The sequence below is a fragment of the Sapajus apella genome, unplaced genomic scaffold, assembly GCF_009761245.1.
Source record: "Sapajus apella isolate SASKATOON/1434 unplaced genomic scaffold, GSC_monkey_1.0 scaffold25, whole genome shotgun sequence".
Classification (NCBI taxonomy): domain Eukaryota; kingdom Metazoa; phylum Chordata; class Mammalia; order Primates; family Cebidae; genus Sapajus; species Sapajus apella.
This window is the reverse complement of record NW_022436965.1, coordinates 17,997,688-18,025,548: the sequence shown is the minus strand read 5'-3', so window position 1 is coordinate 18,025,548 and position 27,861 is coordinate 17,997,688. Positions and strand designations below refer to the sequence as shown.

Below are 27,861 nucleotides of genomic sequence, written 5' to 3'. Positions count from 1 at the left end.
TGTCATCTACTTGATTTCCCGTTTTTTAACTGTGCTTATGTGTGGCAAAACATTCTCATTCTCTAAAGTTTAGGGGTTTATCTAATTGTTTTCTCTAGTGGTCAATGAGCATCTTGAGGGTGAAGGCCATCCCTTATTTTTATTGTATTCGAAGCATCTCCTTATAGCTCCTGGGAAATGATAGGCATTTATATAAATGCTCCTTGAATGAATGATTGTATTCCCCCAACATCCTTACTGAATACTGAATTTGAGATCTTGTGAAATCTTACTCAGTTTAAGCTTTAGTGGGAATGTTGACAAAAAACTAAACTCTGCGCGGTGGCTCACGCCTATAATCCCAGCACTTTGGGAGGCCGAGGCGGGTGGATCACGAGGTCAAGAGATCGAGACCGTCCTGGTCAACATGGTGAAACCCCGTCTCTACCAAAAATACAAAAATTAGCTGGGCATGGTGGTGCATGCCTGTAGTCCCAGCTACTCGGGAGGCTGAGGCAGGAGAATTGCTTGAACCCAGGAGGCGGAGGTTGCGGTGAGCCGAGATCGCGCCATTGCACTCCAGCCTGGGTAACAAGAGCGAAACTCCGTCTCAAAAAAAAAAAAAAACTAAACTCTGTAAAATATTTCAGGAGGTTTAATATGAGCCCATATTAATGACTGTGGCCCAGGAAACAGCCTCAAGATGTCCTGAGAAAGTGACCTTGAGATGGTTACAGATTGGTTTTATACATTTTAGGGAGATACAAATTGTAGGTAAAATCATAAGTCAATACATGCAAGGTGTACGTTGGTTCAGACAAAAAAGGAAGAATATCTTATAAGTGAGAGTGGGGGCGGGTTATAGGTCATAGGCAGATTTAAAGATTTTCTGATTGGCAATCAGTTGAAAGAGTTAATCTTTGTCTGAAGACTTCAAGTCAGTGGAAAAAAATTCTTGAATTAAGATAAGGGAGGTCGTGGAGACCAAGGTTCTTGTTATGTAGATGAAGCCTTCAGGTAACAGCCTTCAGAGAGGATAGATGGCAGATGTCTATTTTTGGGACCTTAAAAGATGTCACACTCTTAGTTAATCCTTCCTAGACCTGGAAAAAGTTGGCTGCATTTCCTTCATAAAAGATGGCTTTGCAAGACCATGTCAAAATATGTCAAAGAAATATACTTGGAGGTAAAACATTTTGATTTCCTTTAGGATCTGCTATCTGTCATGTGATGCTATATCAGAGTCAGGTTGGAATTTGGTATCTTATTGACATAAAGAGTTTGCTTTTTCAGTCTTAATGATCTCTATTGTAATGGTAATGCTGATCAGTCAGTTGTGCCTAAACTCTAAGAGAGAGGGGGTGAAACAAGACATGTCCAATCTCCCTTTCCATCAAGGCTGGGAACTCAAATTTTCAGTTTTCTCTGAGGTTCCCTTGGCCCAGAGGGGATCCATTCAGTTGGTTGGGGAGGCTTAGGATTTTATTTCTGATTTACAGGGGCAAATACAGTAGAAGTTTGTGTTCCATGAAAATTTAATAACACAAAATTTGTACATGGAATTTATTATAAACGGAAAGACTAGTAAATTTATTGGCTATTCTGAAGAGAGTTATTTTGCAATGTAAATCCATGAATAACTTATATAGTTGCTTCTTTGCTGCTATAGAAACCAAGTAACTTTCTATGACTGGGACAAGTAGTACCACTATGTTTAAATAATTTCTTTTTCTTAGAGTGTTGTAATTTGTATTTCTCATTAATAGCACCAGTTTTACTGCCAACTTGAACAAAATACTCTCCTTTTTACATTATTTTATTCTCTCAATTCAGAGAGTTAGTTATTATGTCATGGCTTTTGGTAAGAAATGAGTGATAATTCTAGCCATTTCCATGATAGTCCTTTTTTGGAGGGAAGTACTTCAGAACTTTAAAATACTGAAATTCAAACTAATAAAAATTGCCATATAAGAGATGATCTGCTTATTTAGTTTGTATTAAATGAAGGCAGCTAGAGGACTAACATCTATGCCCTCACACTCATATCTAATTTTGTAGATTTATTTATTTGAAACATCATATGCTAGCTAAATGTGATACTTGCTATCACCTACAGATCACAAATTTTGCTGTTATTTTTTTCCTTTGTTATTAAATGTCATATGCACACCTTCTGTTATGACAATTACATTTATGATTTTAGGAGTTTAGTCAAGTCACCTTGCACTTTTCATATTAGTTATCTGACTTTTAAATAGATAAGAAGCATTCTCATCTGTTTAGGGAAGCATTCAGCAAGCCTCATGCTGAATTCTTTTCTATCTTTTTTTTTTTTTCTGAGAGAGAGTCTTGCTCTGTCACCCAGGCCGGAGTGCAGTGGTGCTATCTTGGGTCACTGCAACCTGTGCCTCCCAGGTTCAAGTGTTTCTCCTGCCTCAGCCTCCAAGTAGCTAGCTGGGATTACAGGCACATGCCACCACACCCAGCTATTTTTTTTTTTTTTCTCGTGACAGGGTTTCACCATGTTGGCCAGACTGGTCTCAACTCCTGACCTCAGGTCATCCTCCTTGGCCTCCGAAAGTACTGGGATAACAGGCACGAGCCACCATGCCTGGCTCCAATTTAATTTTTATTTATTTTTATTTTATCCAATTTTTAATTTTTATTTACAATACCTCATTTTTCTGACCTCATTTAAAAAATTTTAACAAAAGGATTACTAATAGACAGGAAGGATGCCAAGAAGGTTTAGCTTTAAAAGAAATGTCTTTATAATAAATGACATAGAATTCCCATTGTGCTTTTGTTTTAATTTGTTATGGGAGAGTATGGGATGTGGGGTTTAGTTTCCTCACTGTTGTGGTCATTGTCCTTTTTCATATACTCCAGTTTATCAGTAAAGCTGTTAAAGCATGACATTCAATAGTGCATGCAATCCATGTAGGCTCAACCTAGCACATAACTCAGAGGGACTACTGCCCCTTCTGTTGTAGACATTAACCTGCAATTAATGCAATCTTAGATCACATTAATTTTGGGGCCAGGATACTTTATTATTGGTTTATAGTGAACTTGCAGTCCATTGTAACTGCCAAATATTTTTTACTTTTTTGCACTTTGCCTGGATCCTCTACTAGCATTGACTGAAGAGCAGGACTTTACATTTATTATCACGGTAAATCTCTACTGTTAAATTTGACTGATGATTCCAGCCTGGTGAGATAATTTTGGTTCCTGATTCTGTTTTCCAACTTGGTTGCAGTTTCTCCTTTGTGGTTATAATAAGCTTACTATATAACCTCATCCAAATTCCAGGTTTTGGGGGAGCAATGCTTGTTAGAAGAGGGTCAAGGACTTTCTGGAATAAAATCTTGTTCTTCTTCACACATTCTTACCCTTCTTTAATTGCTGGGTGTAAAGTATATTGTTCCTTGATGACAAAACGGAAAATGAAGCCCTCTTAAGATAGGAAAGTGGCTGTCAACTGAAATGCTCTTAAATCACTTTGCTGCTTAGTACTCTCACAGCTGATATGCAGTTCCCTCTGTGGGCAGTTGATCTTACATCTGATCACTTTCAATTTCACTTAGCATGTCTGCTAACTCCTGCAAGGGGAGGTTTAGTTCCTGGTAACAAGTCTAGAAAATTCTAAGTCACACCAAAGGAAAACACCACCAGAAGATAGAAGATTTTTAATGAAAACGTATTTTCACAGTGTGGCATCAAGTAGAATAACTAGAATTGCAGAAACTGGGGCAACATTGTGTTATGCAATTTTTCCTGAGAAAGCTAAAAATACATTCTAAGCAGAGAATTAATGAATTATAGCGATTTGATGCTAAGCAGTTCTGTTTTAATTAAAATATTTAACTTACTAATAAAAAATGTCAACACAATTTGAAGTTAGAGATGTTCTGTTAGAATAGCTTAAATTAATATTCTCTTTAAACACCTAGCTCAGCATGTTAAAATAAAATTTGAAGTACTTCTGTGAGTAGTACTACTATGTGATAGCAACCTTCTACCTTGTATTTCTAGCTAGGTGGGCTCTTGGCTCTTACTCTCTTATGAATAAGTGAGTTGCTAGATAAGTATTATCCCTTAGCCATATAATAGTTGCCATAAATGTACTGCCTGTGTGACTGCATTGGCTAAATGAACTGCTTAGTGGCAGGAAAGCTATGCACTGCTGAACTTTAGAAAATTTGATAAACATCCACTTATAAAACCTGATAAGTTTCATTATTTCAAAAAAGAATATGATTCTTTAAAATATACTTATTTTAACTGGTATGGTTACACAGAACAATGATAAAGTAACTCACTTTTTTCCAATATATTGAGTGCACTGTATGTTTCAAGCTGTGTGACAGATAAAAGGGAGTCAGAGAGGAACATGAGATAGTTTTGGCCCATAGACCAGAAGGGGAGTCAGAGACTTAAATAGTACAATGTGGTCAATAAAATGGTAAAGCTATTATCTATATACTTATCCATATCCATACACCTGCCCATACATATTTCCATTTCCATAACTATAACCATATCTATTGTGAGAATACAGAGGAGAGATACCTGCCCTAATAAGAGAGGGGCATGGGTAGCATTAAAGGAAAATTTTCTGTTGAAAAGATGCCTAAGCTGAATCTTTTTTTTTTTTTTAATAATTTTTTAAATTTTTTTAAAAAGATGGGGTTTCACCATGTTGGTCAGGCTGGTCTTGAACTCCCGACCTCAAGTGATCCTTCCACCTTGGCCTCCTAAGTGCTTGGATTACAGGCATGAGCCACCACGCCTGGCCTCCGAAGCTGAATCTTAATTAGTAGAAGCTAACTGGACTGTATTGGTATTAATTTTCATGCTGCTGATAAAGACATACCCGAGACTGGACAATTGACAGAAGAAAGAGGTTTAATAGACTCATAGTTCCATGTGGCTGGGGTGGCCTGAAAATCATGGCAGATGGTGAAGGCATGTCTTACATGGCAGCAGACAAGAGAAGAGAGCTTGTGCAGGGAAACCCCCCTTTATACAACCATCAGATCTCATGAGGCTTATTTACCATCATGAGAACAGCATGGGAAAGACCCACCCCCATGATTCAATTATGTCCCAATGGGTCCCTCCCATGACACATGACAATTGTGGGAGCTACAATTCAAGATTAGATTAGGGTGGCGACACAGCCAAACATATCATTTGGCTCCTGGCCCCTCCCAAATCTCACGTCCTCACATTTCAAAACCAACCATGCCTTCCCAACAGTCCCCCAAAGTCTTAATTCATGTCAGCATTATCTCAAAAGTCCATGGTCCAAAGTCTCATTTGAGACAAGGCAAGTCTCTTCTGCCTATGAGCCTGTAAAATCAAAAGCAAGTTAGTTACTCCCTAGATACAATGGGGGTACCCAATGGATAAATACACCCATTCCAAATGGGAGAAATTGACCAAAACAAAGGTGCTAAAGGCCCCACACAAGTCTGAAATCCAGTGGGGCAGTCAAATCTTAAAGCTCCAAAACGATCTCCTTTGACTCCATGTCTCACATCCAGGTCAGGTTTTGCAGGGTATAGCCCCGCTCCTGCCTACTTTCATGGGCTGGCATTGGGTGTCTGTGGCTTTTCCAGGTGTACAGTGCAAGCTGTTGATGGATTTACCAGTCAGGGGTCTGGAGAATGGAGGCCCTCTTCTCACAGCTTCACTAGGCAGTGCCCCAGTAAGGGACTCTGTATGAGGGCTCCAACTCCACATTTCCCTTCCACACTGCCCCAGCAGAGTTTCTTTATGAGGGCCCTGCCCCTGCAGCAAACTTCTTCCTGGACATTCAGGCATTTCCATACATCCTCTGAAATCTAGGTGGAGGTTCCGAAACTTGAATTCTTGACTTCTGTGTACCCACAGACTCAACACCACATAGAAGCTGCCAGGACTTGGGACTCACACCCTCAGAAGTAACAGCTCAAGCCATACGTTGGCCCCTTTTAACCATGACTGGAGTGGCTGGGATGCAGGGCACCAAGTCCCTAGGTGGCACAGAGCAGGGAGCCCCTGGGCCCACGGAAGCATTTTTTCCTCCTTGGCCTCCAGTACTGTGATGTGCAGGGCTGCTGTGAAGACCTCTGAAATGTCTTGGAGGCATTTTTCCCATTGGCTTGGCAATTAACATTTGGATCCTTTTTACTCATGCAAATTTCTGCAGCCTGCTTGAATTTCTCCTCAGAAAATGGCTTTTTCTTTTCTATTACATAATTAGGCTGCAAATTTTCTGAACTTTTATGCTCTGTTTCCCTTTAAAACTGAACGCTTTTAACAGCACCCAAGTCACCTCTTGAAGCCTTTGCTGCTTAGAAATTTATTCTACTAGATACCATAAATAATCTCTCTCAAGTTCAAAGTTCCACAAATCTCTAGGGCAGGGGAAAAATGCTGCCAGTCTCTTTGCTAAAGCATATCAAGAGTCACATTTACTCCAGTTCCCGACAAGCTTCTTAGCTTCATCTGAGACCACCTCAGCCTGGATTTCATTGTCAGCATTTCAGTCAAAGCCATTCAACAAGTCTCTAGGAAGTTCCAAACTTCTTCACATATTCCTATATTCTGAGCCCTCCAAACTGTCCTAACCTCTGCCTGTTATCCAGTTCCAGAGTTGCTTCCACATCTTCAGGAATCTTTCCAGCAGCACCCCACTCTACTGGTACCAATTAATTATATTAGTCCATCTTCATGTTGCTTATAAAGACATACTCAAGATTGGGTAATTGATAAAAAGAGGTTTAATGGACTCATAGTTCCATGTGGCTGGGGAGGATCATGGCAGAAGGTGAAAGACATGTCTCACATGGCAGCAGACAAGAGAAGAGAACTTGTTCAGGGAAACTCCTCTTTATAAAACCATCAGATCTCTTGAGACTTATTTACTATCATGAGAACAGCATAGGAAAGACCCGCCCCTCATGATTCAATTATGTCCCACTGGGTCCTTCCCATGACACATGGCAATTGTGGGAGCTACAATTCAAGATGAGATTTGGGTGGGGACACTGCCAAACCATATCACAGGTTAAGATGTGTGTGTATGTGTTTTACTTATATGTGTATGTATATGCATATGTATATGCATATGTAGGCATCTATGTGTTTGGGAGAACAAGGAAAAGGGCTGTGATATTCCTGAAAGTGAGTTGGAACAAAAACTTGGAAGTGAGAAACACTGTGAGATTGCTGGAGTACATAGTGTGTGGATGAGTTTAGGTTGGAGTGGGATACACAGGAGCTCATGGACAAAAGGAATCCATCAAAGGTGTTGGAGCAAGGGGATGGTATAGTCAGCTTTACATACTGGGTGGATTGATGTGATTATGATGGGCAGGATAGATGGAACATGGCAAGATTTGGGGTGTGACTGTGGAATAAGCTGCCCAGATGAGAGGTGATGAGACCTACCCTCACTTGGCCTTGGTGATAGCAATTTGGGGAGGGGGAGGTCCATAAATTTTTAGAAAGTAGTGTCAGATGGATATACCTATCTTACATATCTTTTGTTAGGTTTGTTTCAAGGTACCACATAGTTTCTGATAATGTTGCAAATCATATTTTTTAAAAATTATGTTTTCTAATTTTCATGGTGGACTACTATGTAGTAGTAAAACTAGTGAACTGCAGCCATGTGCATCAACAGTATAAGTCTAAGGAGCATAATCTTGAGTGAATAAAGCAAGTCTCAAGTGAATGATATCAATTGTATCAAGCTTAAAAACAAGTAAAAATGTGTTGGTTAGAGATGCATAGGTATGTAATAAACCAATATGGAAAAGGAAATAATAAAATAAAATTAAAGATTATGGTTAAGTCTCATGGAGGGGAAGGTGAGAGAAAGAATACAGAAGGGGGAAGTATATGGGTGAATGGAATGGTATTGAACAGTTTTGACTCTTATATTAGTGATGGTTTTCATAGGTGCTGGTTTTATTATTCTTTATCTATCTATCTATCTATCTATCTATCTATCTATCTATCTCAAATGTAGCCTTTTTTATTATTTAATATATTAAAAAGATGAGCCGGGCGCAGTGGCTCACGCCTGTAATCCTAGCACTTTGGGAGGCTGAGGTGGGTGGATCACCTGAGGTCAGGAGTTCAAGACCAAACTGGCCATCATGGTGAAACCTCACCTTAAAAAAAAAAAAAAAATATATATATATATATATATATATATATATATTAAAAAGATAATAAGGGGAAAACAGATACATAAGTGGAAATAAGGGCAAGATATCCCCAGGTTTCCAGCTTGGGTTACTGGATCAGTGATAATGATATCAAATAAATAGAGACAACTAGAGGTTTATTCAGGAACAATGATGAGCTGAGGTTCTTGAAGCACATCCAAACAGATGGATACGCAAACCTGCAGCTTCGGGGAAAAATGTAGGCTACATATACAGATTTGTAAGACATAAATATACAGTTGTCTTTCAAACCAAAAAATGGATAAAATTACCCAGGAAGAATTAAAAAAAATAAATAACAGTGAAAAGAAAATAATCATGGGGAGCACCAGCATTGAAGTGTCAGGAGAAAGAGAAGTTCATACAGAGAAGAAATGGGTCTAAAAATAGGAGGAAAAGTGAGAGGCATCATGAAGAAAGCCAAGGGGGTAAAGTTTCATGAAGAGGGGTGATTATCAGTGTCAGATACACCAGGCCATTTATTATGGTGAGGCCTGGAGCTGGGAGGTTTGTGCTGACCTTGTGAACTGTGTTTCAGAGCATGGGGACAGGAACCGAATGAAGTGGGAAGAGGGGCCTGGGGAGCAGGACAGCGGGTACTGTGGAGTGGGTAGAGGAATGTTTGTAGAAATATGAGTGTTTTGGGGTGAATGGTGCCCTCCAAAACTTCAAGTTCTCCTGGAACCTCAGTATAGGACTCTATTCAAATATAGGACCTTTGCAAATGTTATTGGGTTAAGATAAAAAATCAAGACTAGATTAGGATGGGTTCAAATCCAATGACTGCTGAACTTACAAAAATTTGGACACAGACACACTGAGAGAACACCACATGACAAGAGGCAGCGATTGGAGTAGTGCATCCATAAGCCAAGCCATTGCTGGCAACTACCTGAGGCTAGAAGACATGGAACAGATGCTTCCCTAGAGCCTTTAGATGGCCCTGGCAGCTGAGGCTTCCAGGCTATAGGATTGTGAAATAATAAAATTTAAGTTGTTTAAATTTACCCAATTTGGCATACTTTGTTATAGCAGCCCCAGGAAACAAATACAATGAATGATAGCTGGGTTGTGATTAGGTAAAGAGAGGTCTCCACTTTTTATAGGATGGATGAGACTTAGTACATTTGTAGACCAAGAGGAAGTGGCAGTTTTGAAAGGTGGAGCCTTTAAGAGGTGATTGGATCTTGAAGGCCCTACCATCATGAATGGATTAATACCTTCATGGGTTAGTGGGTTAATGGATTAGTTAATGGGTTATTATAAGGTGGAACTGATGATTTCATAAGAAGAAAAAGAGAAATCTGAGCAGATACGTTAGGAGAGCAGGAAAAGATACTAATGAGGGATGAATAGAGAATACTTGGTGGAACACAATCCTGGAAGTCCCAGGAAATGTGAGCTCAAGGACCCAGGCAGAGTTCATTGGTTTTAAAATGAAAACAGTGTACTCTGTGACTAGAAGAAAAAAAGCAGGATGGGGTGAGGTGGTAGTTAGATTGTAGGTAAGAGAACAGGAAGTGAAGAAAGTGCATCCTTGATGACTTCATTTTTCTTTTCTTTTCTTTTTTTTTTTTTTTTTTGAGATGGAGTCTCACTCTGCCACCCAGGCTGGAGTGCAGTGGCTCATTCTTAGCTTGCAGCAAACTCCGCCTCCCAGGTTCAAGTAATTCTCCTGCCTCGGCCTTCCAAATAGCTGGGATTACAGGCGTGTGCCACCACACCCAGCTAATTTTTGTATTTTTAGTAGAGATGGGTTTCACCATGTTGGCCAGGCCGGTCTTGAACTCCTGACATCAGGTGATCCACCCGCCTTGGCCTCCTGAAGTGGTGGCATTACAGGCATGAGCCACCGCTCCTGGCCATTTTTCTTAAAGAGGTAAGTTCTTCTGCCGAGAATGAGGGTGAAGGAGGCAGTTGAGTTAGAAGTAGTAGTGGAGGTCTGGAATAGTTGTTCAAGACCAGAAAGCTGACCAGAGACCACCTATAATTGACAGCTGGCGTCCAGGTCTCAGCTGAGTTTGGAAAACATTGATTTGTATTAAAGATGTACAACACTGTTGTCAGATGTTTCCAGACAGTGCTCAGACTCCTGAGGGTTACAGCAGGAAAAGTGACTCCTAGAGTTGGGATTTTATAAGATGGATGCAATGGAGGGATGGTGGTGTAAGGGAGAGAGAAGAGGATGTTGGTGAGACAGTGAGCTCATGACCAGCAGTGCACTCCAGTGTGGTTAGAAAGGAAGAGCTAGAGGGCAGAAGGACATGAAAGACTTTATGGTGACAGTGATAAGAGCAGCTGTGATGTTAGCCAGAAACATACTTTTGATCCATGTGTTTTTGACAAGGTATGGCCATTGTCATCTGTGAACATTTAATATCTCTTATACTGTACTAAGAACTAAAGTACAACAGAAAATAATAAGTGTATTGCTGGTAGGAATGGAAATTGGTACAAATATTGCGTTAAACAGTTTGCTGGCATCTCAAAAAGTTAAATACACAATTAACTATCATTAATACTGCAATTCTACTTCTGCAAATATACTCAAAAGATTGGAAAGCAGGGACTCAGATATATGTGCACCAATATATATCATTGCAGCATTTTTTACAATAGACTAAATAATTGAAACAACCTGTGTCCATCAACAGATGAATGGATGAACAAGTTATGATACATACGTACAATGGATATTATTCAGCCATAAAAAGGAATGGAATTCTGACATTTGCTGCAATAGGATGAACTTGAAAACATTATGCAATAAAATAAGCCAGCTACAAAAGGACAGTACCTTGGTTCATTTTCTGTTGCCTATAATAGAATATCCTAAAACAGGTAATTTATAAAGAAAAGGAATTTATTTTTCACAGTATGGAGGCTAAGAAGTTTAAGATCAAGGGATTGCATCTGGTGAGGACCTACTTACTGGCGGGGGCTCTCTGCAGAGTCCTGAGGTGGCATAGGATATCACATAGTTAGGGACTGAGTGTGCTAATATATTTGCTCAGGTTTCAATTTCTCTTCTTATGAAACCGTTAGTTTCATCCTCATGATAACCATTAATTAGCCTATGAATCCATTCATCCATGAATGTATTAATTTATGAAGGCAGAGCCTTCAAGATCCAGTCACCTCTTAAAGGCTCCACCTTTCTGTACTGCCGCAGTAGGGATTAAGTGTCTAACACATTCCATTTGTAGACACGTTCAAACCACAGTAGACAGATACTATATGATTCTACTTATATGAAATACTGAGAGCAGGTAAATTCCTAAAGACAGAAAATAGAATAGAGGTTATCAGGGGTTGGAGTAAAGGCAGAAGAAAGAGTTATTGTTTAGTGAGAACAGAGTTTCTGTTTGGTATGGTGGAAAACTGCTGGAAGTAGTGGTGATGGTAACTGTCTTAGTCGGTTTGGGCTCCTATAACTAAATATACAGACTGGGTAGCTTAAACAGCAGTCACTTATTTCTGGAGATTAAGATGCTAGCTGATTCAGTCCCTGGTGAGGGCCCTCTTTCTGGCTTACAGATAGCTGTCTTCATGCCATGTCCTCAGGTGGTGGAGACAGAGTAAGCAAGAGCTATAAGAAGAGACCACTAATTCTATCATGAGGACTTCCCTCTCCTGACTTCATCTAAACCTAATTATCTCCCAAAGTCCCCTCCTCCCAATACAATTACATTAAAGATTAGGGCTTCAACACATGAATTTTGGGGAGACACAAACGTTCAGTCTACAAAGTAGCACAAAACTGTGAATGTACTTAATGTTACTTAAAAATGATTAAAATCCCACCTATCAGAATGGTGAAAACCTAAGAATATAGGTATAAGAAACTAACTGTACCAAATGCTAGCAAGGACATGGAGCAACAGCAATTCTCATTTGTTGCTGGTGGGAATGCAAAAACTGTACAGCCACTTTGGAAGATAGTTCAGTGGTTTCTTAGGAAACTAAACATATTCTTAACATATTATCCACCATCCTACTTCTTGGCATTTACTCAAGTGAGCTGAAATTTTGTGTCCCTACGGAAACTGGCACATGAAGGTTTATCACAGCTTTATTCGTAATTGCCAAAACTTGGAAGCAACCAAGATGCCTTTCAGTATTTACTTTATAGTAAATAAACTATGGTACACCAGACAATGGAATATTATTCAGTGCTAAAAATAAATGAGCCCTGAGAAGACATAGAAAAAACTTAATGCATATTACTAAGTGAAAGAAACCAATCTGAAAAGGCTACATATTGTATGATTCCAACTATGCGACATTCCTGAGAAGACAAAACTGGAGAAAGTAAAGTAAAAAGATCAGTGGTTGCCTGGGAGAGGCAGAAATGAATAGGCAGATCATAGAGGATTTTCAGGGCAATGAAAATACTCTGTATGATACTGTATTGGTGGATGTAACATTTGTCAAAACCCATAGAATGTACAGCACCAAAAGGGACCCTAATGTAAACTATGGACTTTGGGTGATAATGATGTATCAATATAAGTTCATCTATTGTAACAAATGTCCTACTCTAGTGATGCATGTTGATATCGGGGTAGTGCATATGCAGAGGCAGGTGAGGTATATATGGGAACTCTGTAGTTTCTGGTCAGTTTCTCTGTGAACCTAAAACTGCTCTAAAAATGGTCTATTTTTTAAAAGTGTTGAGAATAATGAATTATATTATCCTTATGTAGATAGTATATATATTATCTCTATATAGATAACATATATATATATATATATATAATCACAGCAAAAAAAAATTCGTAAGAGATTGTTTTCAAAGCTGTTTACCTTGTAAACCAAAAATAAAATTCCATCCCCCCTGACCCCCCCACCAACTGAATGGATGACTCCTCTTGGTCAAGGACATTCAGAAAACCCGAAACATTTGTTCAGGCCATGATGGGAATGGCTGGTCAGATGTGTCTTGTTCTACCTTCCTCCCTTTGGAACTCAGGCACAGCTGACCAGCATTAACATTAGAACAGAGACCTTAGGCTGACAAAACAGACTCTTTTTGCAATAAGATGCCAACATGTCAGATGTCAGGCCCTAAAAGAAATCAAAGTATTTTACCCCAAAATATATTTCTTTGACATATTTTGAAATTACCCTGCAAAGCAGTCTCTAGTGGTGAAAAATCTACATTCTGCAGAGAATGCTCTTCCCTTTCCAGGTCTTTTCCTGATCCAGGAGAGAATGAAGAGTCTGGCAACTTTCTAAGTCTGATAAGAAACATTTACCATCTATTCTCTCTGAAGCCTGATATCTGGAGGCTTCACCTGCATAATAAGAACCTCGGCCTTCACGGCCTTTTATCTTAACCTAGAAACTCCCTTCTATTGATTCCAGGTGTTTAGGTAAACTTCCAATCAATTGCCAATCAGGAAATTTTTTAATCCACCCTAACCTGGAAGCCACCCTCTCCACCCCTGCCTTTCCGGATCAAACCAATATACATCTTAGGTGTACTGATGAATGTCTTATGCCTCCCTAAAATGCATGAAACCAAGTTGCAGCTCAACCACCTTGGGCACATGTTGTCAGGATCTGCTGGGGCTGTGTCAGGGGCAGTGGTCACTCATATTTGGCTCAGAATAAATCCCTTCAAATATTTTACAGAGTTTGACTCTTTTTGCTGGCAACTTTATTGAGAATATCTTTATTCGTGGTATTCTACCAAATAACTAAAAACTATACTTTGTATTTTTGATGGTGTTTTAGTTTAAGTGTAATCAGAAAGTTGAATAAACAGGACGCAAGAGGGGCAAAAAGGCTTTGTCTAGCTTGGTCCTTTGAATGGTTTCTCTTTCCTGGGTACCTCCATTGTGGTACCTTTTTTTTTTTCCCCAACTGATGGAAAACTGTTTCTCTGCCTATGACGCTTCAGACACTGAATATGTGGATTCTTTTTTTTTCTTTTTCTTTTTTTCATTCCTTTTTTTTTTTTTTTTTTTTTTTAAGATGGTGCTTTACCATGATGGCCAGGCTGATCTTGAACTCCTGACCTCGGGTGATCCACCCACCTTGGCCTCCCAAAGTGCTAGTATTACAGGCGTGAGCCACCATGCCTGGCCCAAATGTGTGGATGCTTTACACCAAGCAGTTCTCTCAGCTGTCTGTGGACACCAACTGGGTGATCTACAATTTAATTCAAATCTAACTACTCAGTTAACACAGACTCCATAGGTTGATGTCTCAGCCCCACAGACTGTCCCCAGTTCAAAAGCCAATCTCAAGTAGTGGGTCCCCAGGTAATCCACACTTCTGTGCAATTTGACTAGGGGTTCACATGCAAATTAGTGGTTCACATGACCCTTTCTCAGATTTAATAATTTGCTATAACAGCTCATAGATTTCAGGGAAACACTTGTGTTTACTTGTTTATTATAAAGGATACTATAGGCTGGGGATGGTGATTTATGTCTGTAATCCCAGCACTTTGGGAGGCTGAGGTGGGTGGATTGCTTGAGGCCAAGAGTTCGAGACCAGCCCAGGCAACATGGCGAGACCCTATCTCTACAAAAATAGAAAATACACAAAAATTGGCTGGGCATGGTGGTGTATGTCTGCAGTTACTTGGAAGGCTGAGGTGGGAGGATTACTTGGGCCTTAAGAGGTTGAGGCTATAGTGAGCCATGATTGTGCCACTGTACTCCAGCCTGGCATCAGAGTGAGGACCTGTCTCAAAAACAAAAGCAAAACAAAACAAAAAAACAAAACAGGTAGCTGGGGATATTATAAAGGATACAGATGAACAGCCAGAAGAGGTACAGGGCAAGTTCCAGAAGTGTCTGAAGCATGAGAGCTTCTGTCCCCATGTAGTTGGGACATGTCCCCTTTCCAGCATGTGGATGCATTTAACAACCTTGAAGCTCTCTGAACCCCTTTAGTGAGAGTTTTTATGGAGGTTCATTAGATAGGTGTGATTCACTAAATCCCTGGCCATTGGTGATCTATATTCAGCTCCTCTCCCCTCCCTGGAGATTAGGGGGTACGGCTAAGAATTCCAACTTTCTAGTCACGTGGTTGGTTTCTCTGGCAACCAGGGGTCAATCAAGAATCCCCTCATGAGCATAAACTCAGGTATGGTTGAAAGGGGTTTGTTGTGAATAACCAAAGATGCTCCTCTCATCCCTGTGACTCAGGAAATGTCAAGTGCTTTAGAAGCTCTGTGTCAGGAACTGTAGGCAGATAGCAAGCATATATTTCTTACCATGTTGCACTCACCACCTGGTCCATAGAGATACTCCCTGTTGGAGTCCCCTTGCCCTCCCAGGTGGCTCTGCTAAACAACGCTTAAATGCCTTTTGGGCAGCTTCTTTTCCACCTGGCCCACATCTGTTCTGTGGGAAATATTCACATATTCTATCCTTTGCCCTGATGGTGCCCAGTCTACTCCCACAGACTTGAGCTTTCTCTGGCCTAAATCAGGCACAGAAGCCTCCTTGTCCCTCAGTTACAGGATCTCAAGCTCTCTGAAAGTCCTCTCACTAAGCATGAGGGCAGAAGAAGGCATCTCCCTCCCTTGCTCTTCATGGGCAAAGGGTGGGGTTCATAGATCTTCACTTCTCCTGATCCTTTTGTTATTATATTCTCAGAAGTGTTAAGGGGGCTTGTCATCCAAAAGACCACCAGGATGGCTAAATAGTAGAAAGAAGAGCTTTATTGGCAATATCAGTTTGCGAATCAGGAAGAGCATCTCCGGCATGGATCCAGGGAACTCTCCCTTTGAAGTGGGAAGGTTGGGTTTTATGCTACACAGAGTTGTATTACACAATAGTCGTACACATTCAGTAAGTTTGGGGGAAAGTGATCCATATTTACAAGAGGAGCCAAGTACATATGCAGTGGGTAAACATGTGTAACATACATCCCATGTTCACTTTGGGGTGGCGTTTTAGCATTAAAATGAGGTGGAATTTGGCTCTTTAAATCAAAAGGACATAAAGTTTGTGTATAACCTCTATAACCTGGCTGAAACTGGCTTGAGGTTTGTAGTTGTTTATCAGAAAAAAATGTTTATAAACCCAACCTTCTATTCAGTCATTGAGTTGTAGTGGTCTAGGTTGTAATCAGAGTTAAGAGTGGTCAGATACCTCCATTGTTAGGGAGTTTAGTAAAGGCGTGGTTTTTCTTGTAGCCTTAGGAATTTAGGTGGTTGTTATGCCGGCTGAGTTCTGAACCCTAGACCTGCAGGTAACTTTTGTTTCCTTAACCTTAGGGTTTGTCTTAGTTGACAAAAAGGCGTCTATTTTGGTCTGTCAGATCACAGGCCCAAGAGGTAAAAAATCAGTTCTGAGTCATTTTTTATGTCAATTCTACATATGGTGGCAGTCTCATACTTACAGATTTCAACTGTAACTAAAACAGTATTCATGAAGATGTGGTTTGGTATGGTGAAGTGAGCTCTGGGCCGGTGGTGAAATGACCTGAGTTCTTGTATTTCTACCATTTTTTAGTTTGTGACTTTGTAAAGAAATTACTTTGTTGGGCTCAGAAAACAATTCTCCAAAATCTAGCTTTTTGACATGCAGAGTGCTTTGAAAATGGAAAGGCCTTAGAAATAGGCCTCAGAACCAAGGTCTCTTTCTGACTTCCCTCTGCCTGTCTCTCTCATCCTCTTTATTTTCCCAAAAAGAAGAGGGGGAGAGACTCTGTTACCAATTTTCTTATCTAAAAAAGTACAGTTTCACAAAGAAATGCGATTGTCTTAAGAGCAAAGAAATCTTATCAAATAACCAGGAAAATTCAACTTTCAGAGACACAGAAGGGACTGGGAGTCATCACCAAGTCATCACTACCAGACAGACTTTTTATCTGTTCTTCTGAGGGCAGCTCCAAGAAATTAACTGGAGAAATTTATTTGCGTAATAAGACAACCTTTGCTCCTGTGCAGCTCTGCCCACCCCTTAACTTTTTCCATCCAGCTTCCAAAGAGAATAATTTACAAAATAATATATACCTCACAGGTCCATACATCTCTCCTCTATGAAGAGAGGTTTGAAGCCTCAATCATCTGGATCCTCTTTGAGTCTCATACTTTGTGTATTGCTTCTGAGTTTATGCAAATTAAGTTTTGTATGCTTTTTTCTCCTACTAAACTGCCTTTTGTCCGTCTATTTTTAGCAAACCTTCAGTGGGCACAGAGACAGCCTTCCCTCCGCCCCTACAACTTAATCTCTTTGATGATCACTTTCCATAAAATGGTTTTGAAGTTTGATTGAGAAAGGTGCTTTGAATGTATACTTGTGCTAAACACATGAAAAATGCTCTGTTGTTAGTTCAAAGTACTTTCTCTGCTATTGAGGCCTCTAATCAGTATGATTCTGTGGTGACAGAAACTTAAAAGCTTACCTTTTCTTCCTTCTGACACTGAAAACTTCCATCTTGTCAAAAGACAAAATTACAACAAATTTAGCTTAAAGATCTTAATTGGCTTTTATTTGTGATTCTAGAATCAGGCAACACCTCATTTTACAAAATAGAATGAATGTTCCCAATGAGTTGAGCAGAGGTTGATTTAATAGACAGAAATGATCTGAGAAGGCAGAAACAGAAAACTAAAAAAGGCTGGGTTGTTTCAGGTTACTTTTCTTGCAAAGGTTAAAGCAGAGGGGACTTCATTATCATGCCAGCTAGCACTGGCTTGTTTGGAAATTTGTCTATCATTTCTCTCTCCTGATGTCTTGGAAGGTTAGATAATAACTTAGTTTTGGCTTGGTATTGTGGAACTTCAGCTTCAGTGACTCCATTTTGGTTTGGCATGGGTTGGGCTTAGCGCAGGAGCTCAGTCCAAACCAGTGGCCTCCTATAACAATCTTAAGGGATTATTATGGTTGGAGTAAAAGTCCATTCTTCTGTCCTGTTTGTTTACTAAGCTATACTAAGGAAAAAAATGGAATTAAATTTAAATATTGTTTTTAATCTTTTGTTGGAATAAATGAGTGATTGCTATATCAAGGTGCATTTCAAGTACCAAATGCAAAATTATGCTATTGCTGTGTTCAAGTGTGAACTTTAGTGGTTACAGCTGGCATTTGTAGAAAGTCTCAGATTCTCCCTTTAATTGGCTCATTTAGCTTTGATGGAAAAACACTTTATTTCTTAGCAAAGCTATAACTGTTGTCATTATTGTATTAATGACCTTTACACAGGCATTAGCATGTGCATACTTACTGGGCACTTGTCTTAAGTGTTTTCCAAATGTGGAGACCGAAAGGGGGTGATCCCTTTGCTCCACATCATAAAGGTCATAGCTGATACTTCTATAACAAATGACAGGTTAACAAGAGAAAAGCATAATGATTTATTAATGTGCATAAGCATGGGAACCAACAAAAAATAGGAAAACTCAAAAAAGGGCCAGATGGTGATACTTAAATACTCTCTTCACTGGGATAAGGGAAATGGAGGTCTTGGAGTAACTGATTTTTAGGCGAATGAACGAGCTCAAAGAACAATGATAAGTTATAGTCAGGATGAAGTTCCTGTGAGCTCTGAGGGAGGCAGTGGGATCATCAGGGGCTGAACTTCACTCTGAACAAAAGTCTTATTATGCAGATAGTGTCCCCCAGGTAATCTCTGGAGCTGCCCTTGGAAGAATAGATGAGAAGTCTGTCTGGACATGACGATGACTCCTAGTCTCTTCTTCTCTGGTGGTCAATGGGATTCTTAAAAAGGGGAGGGGCTTAAGATAATTGCATTTATTTGGGAAATAAGCTTTCTTAGTCACATAAGGAAATTCTAGAAAGAGTCTCAGTGAGCTTCAGCAAAAAAAAAAAAAAAAAAAAAAAAGATTAGAGAGCCAATAGGCAGGGGAAGGCCAGAGAGAGACCTTGGGTCTGCTTCTTTAGCTCAGCATGTCAAAGTGACATATTTTGTCATATTGTTCACTGGGCCCTAATAAACATGTTGTCTTATCTAATCTTCACAACAATCCTAGGAGGTAGGTGACATTGTTATTATTTCCATTTTACGTAGAGGAAACTGAGGCACAGAGAAGTTACAGTTTACCCCAGACAATAATACCTACTCTCAGGGTTGTTTGGAGTATTAACATGAAATAATGTGTGTGAATAACAGCTTGTTGTATAGTACAGCAGATTCTCAGTGATTTTTAATTTACTCTAAGGGTCAAGCGTTAGTAATTATAGAAGTCCATGTGACTTTGGGTCATTCATTGGGCGAAACCACAAGTTTTGGTGGAAACAGATAAAGATAAGCACTTATTCTTATTTGGCATAGATAGTTCCTTTCTTCTGCATCCTACTGCATTTTCACTTTATAGAAAGAATACTTTGAAGCAGCAAAAATTATTATTTCTTGAAATAATTTTTAAAACAATCAACAAACTCAGAACTACTGAAGGATAATTAAGGTAAGACTATATATTAAAAAATTTTAAAGCAATATTTTTGAGGAATTGACTTTTTTTTAAAGCTATTATTATGATCATTATTATTTCCATTTTACATAGGAAGAAATTGAAGCACAGAGAAGTTACAGGTTAGCCAGGATAATACGTATTTTCCAGAATTTTTGTGGGTATTAACTGTACGTAATGTGTGTTAATTTATATACTGAGTTATGTAACAGATGTATCTTAAGAATATGTATAGGCCGGGCGTGGTGGCTTGTGCCTGTAATCCAAGCACTTGTGAGGCCAAGGCGGGGGGATCACCTGAGGTCAGGAGTTCAAGACCAGCCTGACCAACGTGGTGAAACCTCGTCTTTAAAAAAAAAAGAATATGTATATAAAATATGTTTTTGGATTCAAATTTTATTTTAATGTGATAAAAATACTTTTGCTAAGATATGTAATTATTCTTTAAATTATTTTGGGATGAGTATGACTTTTATATGCAATTCAGTTCCATCTTATGTAAGCACTGTATTCTAAAATTAGCTTTTAAGTCAAATATAGGGTATAGTAAGAATCACCATTAGGACCTCTGAGCTCAATATTGTATATATGACACTGTGTATACAACTAACATTCCTTCTGACTTTTCACTGGTCACTGTTTTTCAATAGGTCTCAATTAGGTTTTTTTATTTCTTCTTTCAGGATGTTAACTAGAGAAGAATCAGGTAGCTATTATGGCAATTCAGTTTTGTTTTCTGTGGAAATCTTTTTCCCTTTATAAAAATCAAATGACACACTTGTCAAATTTCAGCATTACCTTTATGTTGAACATTTAAAAAATACATTAACAGTAGCCTATATTTTAAATATACTTAGTATGCAATGGGCATTGTAATAAATTATTTCTGTGGATTATCTTATTTAACATTTTTTTTATAACCACGCCCAGCTGGCTTGTTTTATTGGAGAAGGGGACGTGGAATAAACATGAGACAGCTGGGACCTGAGGCTGGGAAGAAGCCCCTTCCCTTCCCATACATGCCCACTGCCCCAAATAAAAAATAACCAACTATGGGAGAGCAGCCGAGACAGCGACTAGGGGCAGGGGAAGGAGACACGGAACTCGAGGGCAGCGGTGAAGAGACCATGCGTGTGCTGAGAAGGCCCAGAGGCAGCGGCGGCACGAACAGTGCCAATACAAGCCTCTGTGTCTTCCTGGGGTTATGTATAAATATAGAGATGAGGCCTTCTTTCCCCCTGCTCTCCCTTCCGCTCCGTGCTGCTCGCCGCGGTCCCAGCTCCTCTTTCCACATGAGGGCGAAGAGAAGGGGGGATGAACAAGTCATCACCGAATTGCAATCAGACCCACATCCATCAGCTTCTGGATCTTCTGTGCTATTACAGGATTCTTTAAGTGTTCGCTGAGTGCCTGGGGGTCCTTCTGCATCTGTTCCAGGATAAGGCGCATGGCTGGGTCACTCATGATCTGCTGCACCTCGGGGTCGGCCATGGCTCGTCGCTTCACATCTTCCGGGCTATCATGCAGGTTGTACTGCGCCATCATACTGCGCTGGTAGCCGTCTGCCGCCTCCTTACAGCTGGAGTCCAGGTCGAGCGCCTTCTGGTACACATCCATGGCTTTGGTGTAGTCCTTCATCGCTTCCAGGGCAGTGGCTTTCTGGGTATAACCCTTGATGAAGGTCGGCTCCAGCTGGATACATTCCTCACAGTCCTTGAGTGCCAGCTGGAACTCCAGAAGTTTGGTATAGCAGGCAGCTCGATTACTGTATAATTTGGCATCTTTTGGGTTCCGTTTGATGGCTTCTGTATAATGCTTCATGGCCTGGGGATAGTCCCCTTTCTGAAAACACTCGTTGCCTTTGTTCTTCTCTTCCAAAGCCAGGTGGGGTTTATGTAGGCCAGCCGCTCTTGTTCCTTCAGGATTTTCTCTGCCTGCTGGCATTTCTTGAGCACATCTGGGGTTCGGTGCTCTGCCAGAGACTTGTTATAGAAATGGATGGCATCCTTGTACTTTTCTTCTTTGAAGTAGGAGTTGCCAATTCGAGCATAAGCTTTGGCAATCTGTCGATAGTCTTCTCGGTTTTCTCTCCCCACTTCAATGGCCTTCTCACAAAGCTCCCGACACTTATCGTAGTCACCCTTTTCAAAGTATACCGCTGCTTGATTGGTAATGTAAGTCATGTTGGTGGGGTCCAGCTCCTTGGCTTTGTCGTAATGCTTCAGGGCTGTGTCAAAGCCTTTCTTCTTGTAGGCATCGTTCCCCAGCTCTTTTTCTTTCAGTGCCTGCTTCTTCTCTGGAAGATCTTCTTCCATTGGCTCTGGCTTGGTCTCCTTTTTGGGAGAGGGTGGTGGTGGAGGTGTTGCAACCTCTTCCTCCTCATCCATACTGTCCAGATTGACCCCAAGGAGGACACTGAGAGTGGTCATGATCCGGGGATCTTGTAGTTTCGTGCCCAGATCGGAAGGCTTGTTTCGCAGCTGCTCTACCAGCTCCCGGTAGGTGGGATCACTGAGCAGTGTCCTTGTCCTGGGATCACTCTCCAACTTCTGATACAGATTGGGCATGTTGAAAGGGTTCATGAATTTTCTCTCTGCCAACCTGGCCTCCATATTCTGTAAACCCTCTTTCAGCTGAGGGTTATTTGCCTCGTGTTTTAAACCCTCCTCGTAGGTTCGCTTGGCTTCTTCAAACCGGTTTAAGAACTCAAGAGCTGCTGCTTTTCGTGAATAGCCCTTGCCCCAGTCAGGCTTTAGGTCGACGGTCTTGCAGCCGTCCTCATAAGCCTTCTGGTAGTCTCCTTTCTTGGCATAGGTGGCAGAACGGTTGCTGTAGAGCAAGTGGTTGTGGGGATCCAGCTTAATGGCTTCGGAGTAGCACTGTAAGGCATCATCAATGTTGCCTGCACTCAGGGCCTTGTTGCCCTTCTCTTTCAGCTCATTGACCTGCTCCATAGCGCAGCGCAGCCCGGAACCCCGTTGAATCGAATCCGTCCGCCCCGCGTTACCAACCGCACGCGCCGCCTTATTTAACATTTAACCACAAAGTTGGTTGTGTTCTATCTCTTACATTTCTTTGTAAGTGCTTTATGTTTTCACTCATTAATTTCACACATTTTTATTTTTAAAAATTTGGTAGGTGGTGTTATTTGCCCAGCTGTATAGCTCCCATTTCCTTTTGTTTTTTTTCTCTTTGGTGCTTTTGTTTATCACTTGTTTATAGTTTTTAAATGGTCTCTTTTCTCTTCTTTTTTCCCAATCTGTGAATCCTCCTAAGTCTAATTCAGATTCTACCCTTTCTATAAATCCTTTATAGACCACTCCAGCCTAAAAAGACCTCTCCCTTTGTGAAACCTACCTAGCATTCATTTGACATTTATTAAGCTGCTTATCTTAAAATTTTATTTAAACCTTTTGCTTACTTTTCACAAGTTCGTCTTCTTTTCTAACTTTGGTAAGTTCTTCAGTTGTGAAATATAGCTTAACACTTTGTTTCCCTACAGTGGTAGTTCTTTAATGAATAGCAGATTTTCATATGTCCAGAAAATGCCACTCCCAAATAAATGGATATATTACAGAATGGAAAATAGTCTGAATTCTGTAACCTGAGAAGCACAATATGTAATTGAAGGTTTGTTCACCTCCCCCACCAAAAAAAAAAAAACCAAAAAAAAAAAAACAAAAACAAAAAACCCAAGGAAACCTTATCACAAAAGCCAGAACAGGTTTTGGGAAATTGAAAATATTATATTTTCATGCTATTAGGCTTCATACGAAAAATGAAGTCCAGACAGCAACAGCATACTCTTAAGAGTCTTATCCTGAGCTAGTCTCTATAACTGATTAGACTAGAAAGGGAGGAGATGGCTCATAAAAAGACCTGCTCCTAAAAAGAAAGTCTCAGAGGTTTTGCTCCAGAGTGTTTGTTCATACTGAATGAAGAATATGAGTAGTTATAAAATGCTGAAAGAGGAAGAGGCATTCAAGACCTCATGTCTTTGAAAAACAGCAAATAATAGTTCAGTTTTGACTTGGAATTATTCGTTCATTCATTCATTTGTTCTTGTAACCATTCCTGTATCCTTAAGGAATATTAAAGATGTAGGAGACATAATCCCTACTCTCTAAGCACTTTTCATTGTAGCATTGGAGATAAAACACAATCAAGTAGTTACAATGCTGTGGAAGGTATAATATGTTATATAAATATTTTTGAACATGTTAGCCTCCTGGGATTTCATTTCCTTATCTGTAAAGAACAAGCACTGGCTTTGGTAGAAAATCTTTAAGTCTGTTTCTATCTGCAAAATCACATAAATATTACATTCACAACTTTAGAGGAGAAACACATTGCTTACAGTGGAGAGATCAAGGGAAGTTTCTTAGTGGAAATGATATTTGAAGAGGGCCTTGTTAGGTTGTTTTGATAGGCATAAACTATAATAGTGATAATGATATGATCCAGTTATTGAGTGTTTGTTGTGCAGAACGTAATATGCGAGGCACTTTAAATACAGATTCCTGTGGGGAAGAGGGTAGAGCAGAATTATCTGTCAATATCCTGATGTTATTTGCACAATTTTGTGTATATGTAAGTTTGTACATTTTTACGGGAAAGTTTCCATGGCTTTTCTCAGATGCTTAAAGTAGTCCATAACTCCAGAAACAAGAATCGCAGTCGGGAGAGTAGGAAATATGATTCCTGTGTTTTGGGAAATGTCCATATGTAGGGGATAGGGGAGGAGGAATAGTAGAGCTGGTAGAAAGAAGGAATAGTTGATAACAAAGATGTTGTTAAAAGCTAAGAATTGGAATCAAAGCCCCTGGGAGGGGAGGGCTTGAAGTAGTGAGACACAGTTAATATGGGGTGGCTAACATTGTAACGGAGAGTCAAAATGTCTAGATTCAAATCTTGGACTGACATCTCCTACCTGTGTAACCTCAGGCAATTTGTTTAACCTCTTTGAGATCAAGGCTTTTGCTGTTTACATTAATTGTTACATGTTTACTCAATTTATTATTTTTTTAAATTAAGGGTTTACTATGTGTTAAATGCCTTTATTCATATATTCTTTGATACAATATGAATTTGTTGAGACCTTATATTTAGTTATTGGGAGAATTCTGGTGAATGAAGCAGAAGTATTCTTTCTCTTGCCCTCACTGAAACCTATGAAAGAGACACCATTTTGCAGAGGAGGGAACTGAACTAGGGAAAGTTAAGTGATTTCTCAGTTTTGTGATAAGGAAATCTCAGAACCTTCAAACATGGGTCTGACTCCAAAATCTTTTTTTTTTTTTTGACAAGATCTCCCTCTATCACCCAGGCTGTGGCACAATCTTGGCTTACTGCAGCCTCGACCTCCAGGGCTCAAGTGATCCTCTCACCTCAGCCTTCCAAGTAGGTGGGTCTACAGGCGTGTGCCACCATGCCTGGCTAATTTTTTGTATTTTTGGTAGAGACAGGATTTTACCATGTTGTCCAGGCTAGTCTTGTACTCCTGAGCTCAGGCGATCTTCCTGCCTCGGCCTCCCACTGTGCTAAGATTATAGGCATGAGCCACCACTTCTGGCCGAAAGTCTTTTTTCTTTCTGTTTGTTTTTTTTTTTGAGGTGGAGTTTTTGCTCTTTGTTGCCCAGGCTGGAGTGCAGTGGTGCAATCTCGACTCACTGCAAACTCTGCCTCCTGGGTTCAAGCGATTCTTCTGTCTCAGCTTCCGGAGTAGCTGGGATTATAGGCATGCACCACCACACCTGGCTGATTTTTATATTTTTAGTAGAGACAGGGTTTCACCATGTTGACCAGGCTGGTCTCGAACTTCTGACCTCAGATGATCCGCCCACCTTGGCTTCCCAAAGTGCTGGGATTACAAGTTTGAGCTACCACAACCGGCCTCAAAATCTTAATCACTATTGTTTTTTTACTTCAGAATACTGTAGGCAAGGCTGACTCTTGTGAGAATGTTAACAAGGGGAAGCTTACTTTATTTTAGGGATAACTTACATATACTGTAAACTAAAGGTCGAGAGAGGGATGCTACAAATATTTTAGATAGACTCTTCTAACTTTATGAAACTACTAATAAGTATTATTAAATAGTGGAGTATTTCAAATCAGTTTTTCATATGATGACATAACCAGATCACTGAGTAGTCACTACACTGTTATTGAAATGGAATTTTTCATTCATTGTGACCTATGTTATTCATATTAAGGACCCTCTAAAATGAATGCACTTGTTTTTCAAGTAAAATAATTTTTTTCTCATATTTTTTCACTGATTTCCATTTTCTCTTATAGTTTTATCTATTTTACAAAAGAAATTGATTACTTTTCATATTTAACCCCTTTTAAGGGAGGTGAGTGTCCTTGTGAGAGAATTTTCCATTAAGTTCCCATTGAGAAAATCAGTGACTATTGTAGCTAAGTATTAATTTACATACAAATTGAGTTGAAGAAAACCATAATACAGAGTTTTGGATGGAATTTTAATTTGTTTTCTTTTTTTTTTTTTTTTTTTTTTTTAGTAGAGACGGGGTTTCACCATGTTGACCAAGATGGTCTCGATCTCTTGACCTCGTGATCCACCCGCCTCGGCCTCCCAAAGTGCTGGGATTACAGGCTTGAGCCACCGCGCCCGGCCAATTTGTTTTCTTTATAGGTGCATTTCTGTTAGCATCATTTAAACTGACCACATAATGCTTTAGGTTTTACTGAGTGCTGGCTATTCTTGCAAGACTCCCCTGGGATTAAAAACAAAAATTATCTAGGGGAAACTTCTAAATATTTTAAGTTTATTTATCTCAATTTAGATAATTTATATACTAATTGACCTGTTTCATTAATTTTTTTTCATACTAGGGACAACATTTTGTTCTTCTTCCCTCCCCTCCTCCTCCCCCTTTGTTGTTGTTGTTCTTCTTCTTCTTCTTTTTTTTTTTTTTTTTTTTGAGTAGGGGTCTTGGTCTGTCAGGCTGGAGTTCAGTGGTGAAATCATGGCTCACCGCACCTTTGAACTTCTGGACTAAAGCAACCCTCCTGTTTCAGTTTGCCGAGTAGCTAAAACTGCACATGCATGCCACCATGCCTAGCTAATGAAAAAAAGAATGTTTTTTGTTTGTTTGTTTAAGATGGAGTCTTGCTATGTTGCCCATGCTGGTCTCGAACTCCTGGCCTCAAGTGATCCTCATGTCTTGGCCTTCCAGAGCGCTAGGATTGTAGGCATGAGCTATTGCACCTGGCCATTGTTTTCCTTTTTAAAAAACTTTTCAAGAAATGATTGGGTTGCCTAAGTCATAGAATTATCTCTTCCATTTCTAAGCAAAGGCATCTTGTCAGATGGAATGGTTTTGCATTTCAGTTGTATATAACCAACTGTCATATCATGTCCAAGAATTTACATGATATTTACAAGATAAAATCTTTATTTGTTTAGTCCTTTTACTGTAAATATATGTACTCTTATTACCAAGTTATACTGTACTGACTAGGCAGATGGTGCTTGGGACATAACTGATAATAAATATTTTTGTAAGGCCCCCAACAACACTTAAGTGACTTCTCTATTACAAAAGAGTTTAGAAGAGATATGACTCCCAGTTAAAAGAATCAGTGATTTTGTTAAAGTTTAATACATTTATCAGAGCCAGCATCATGGGAACATACTTGTGATTTTGGCAAAACATGCTGTGGATATATATGTGTAAGCTTGGGCCAGAAGAGGAAAGTTTTTCTGAATGATGTTACAAACATTGCTGTAGATAAAGATTCAAAAGATAGGTTGTTTTGTAGAAAAGGACAAGCTGATTCTAAAATTAATATGGAAATAAAAAGAACCCAGAATAGCCAAAACAACTTTGAAAAATAACACTAAGTTTGGAGAATTAACATTATCTGATCTCAAGACTTATTATACAGGTGCCATGATTTGTGCCTGTATTCCTAGCTAGTAGAGAGATTGCTTGAGCCCGGGAGTTCAGGCTGTAGAGTACTATAGTTCTGCCTGTGAATAACCATTGCCCTTCAGCCTAGGCAACTTAGTAAGATCCTAGCTCTTAAAATAAGGGCTTATAAAGTTACAATAATCAATAATGTGGCACTGGCATAAAGAGATAAATAGATCAATGGAACAGGATAGATATAATGAAATGGATCTACATATATGTAGACAATGGATTTTAGACAAAGGTACAAAGGCAATTCAGTGGAGAAATGGTAGCCTTTTCAACACGGTTACTGGAAAAAAAATAGATA

General features: G+C 39.7%; 1 protein-coding gene and 1 pseudogene across 9 annotated transcripts in view; one reads left to right on the top strand and one right to left on the bottom strand.

The window, feature by feature from the left end:
• The window catches only part of DNM3 (dynamin 3), a 549,446-nt gene that overhangs the window by 118,237 nt on the left and 403,348 nt on the right, over positions 1–27,861 (top strand). The gene's annotated exons all lie outside the window — the stretch shown is intronic.
• LOC116560311 lies at positions 20,517–22,636 on the bottom strand (annotated as a pseudogene). The gene has a single exon (XR_004272902.1). The product of XR_004272902.1 is annotated as a stress-induced-phosphoprotein 1 pseudogene (transcript).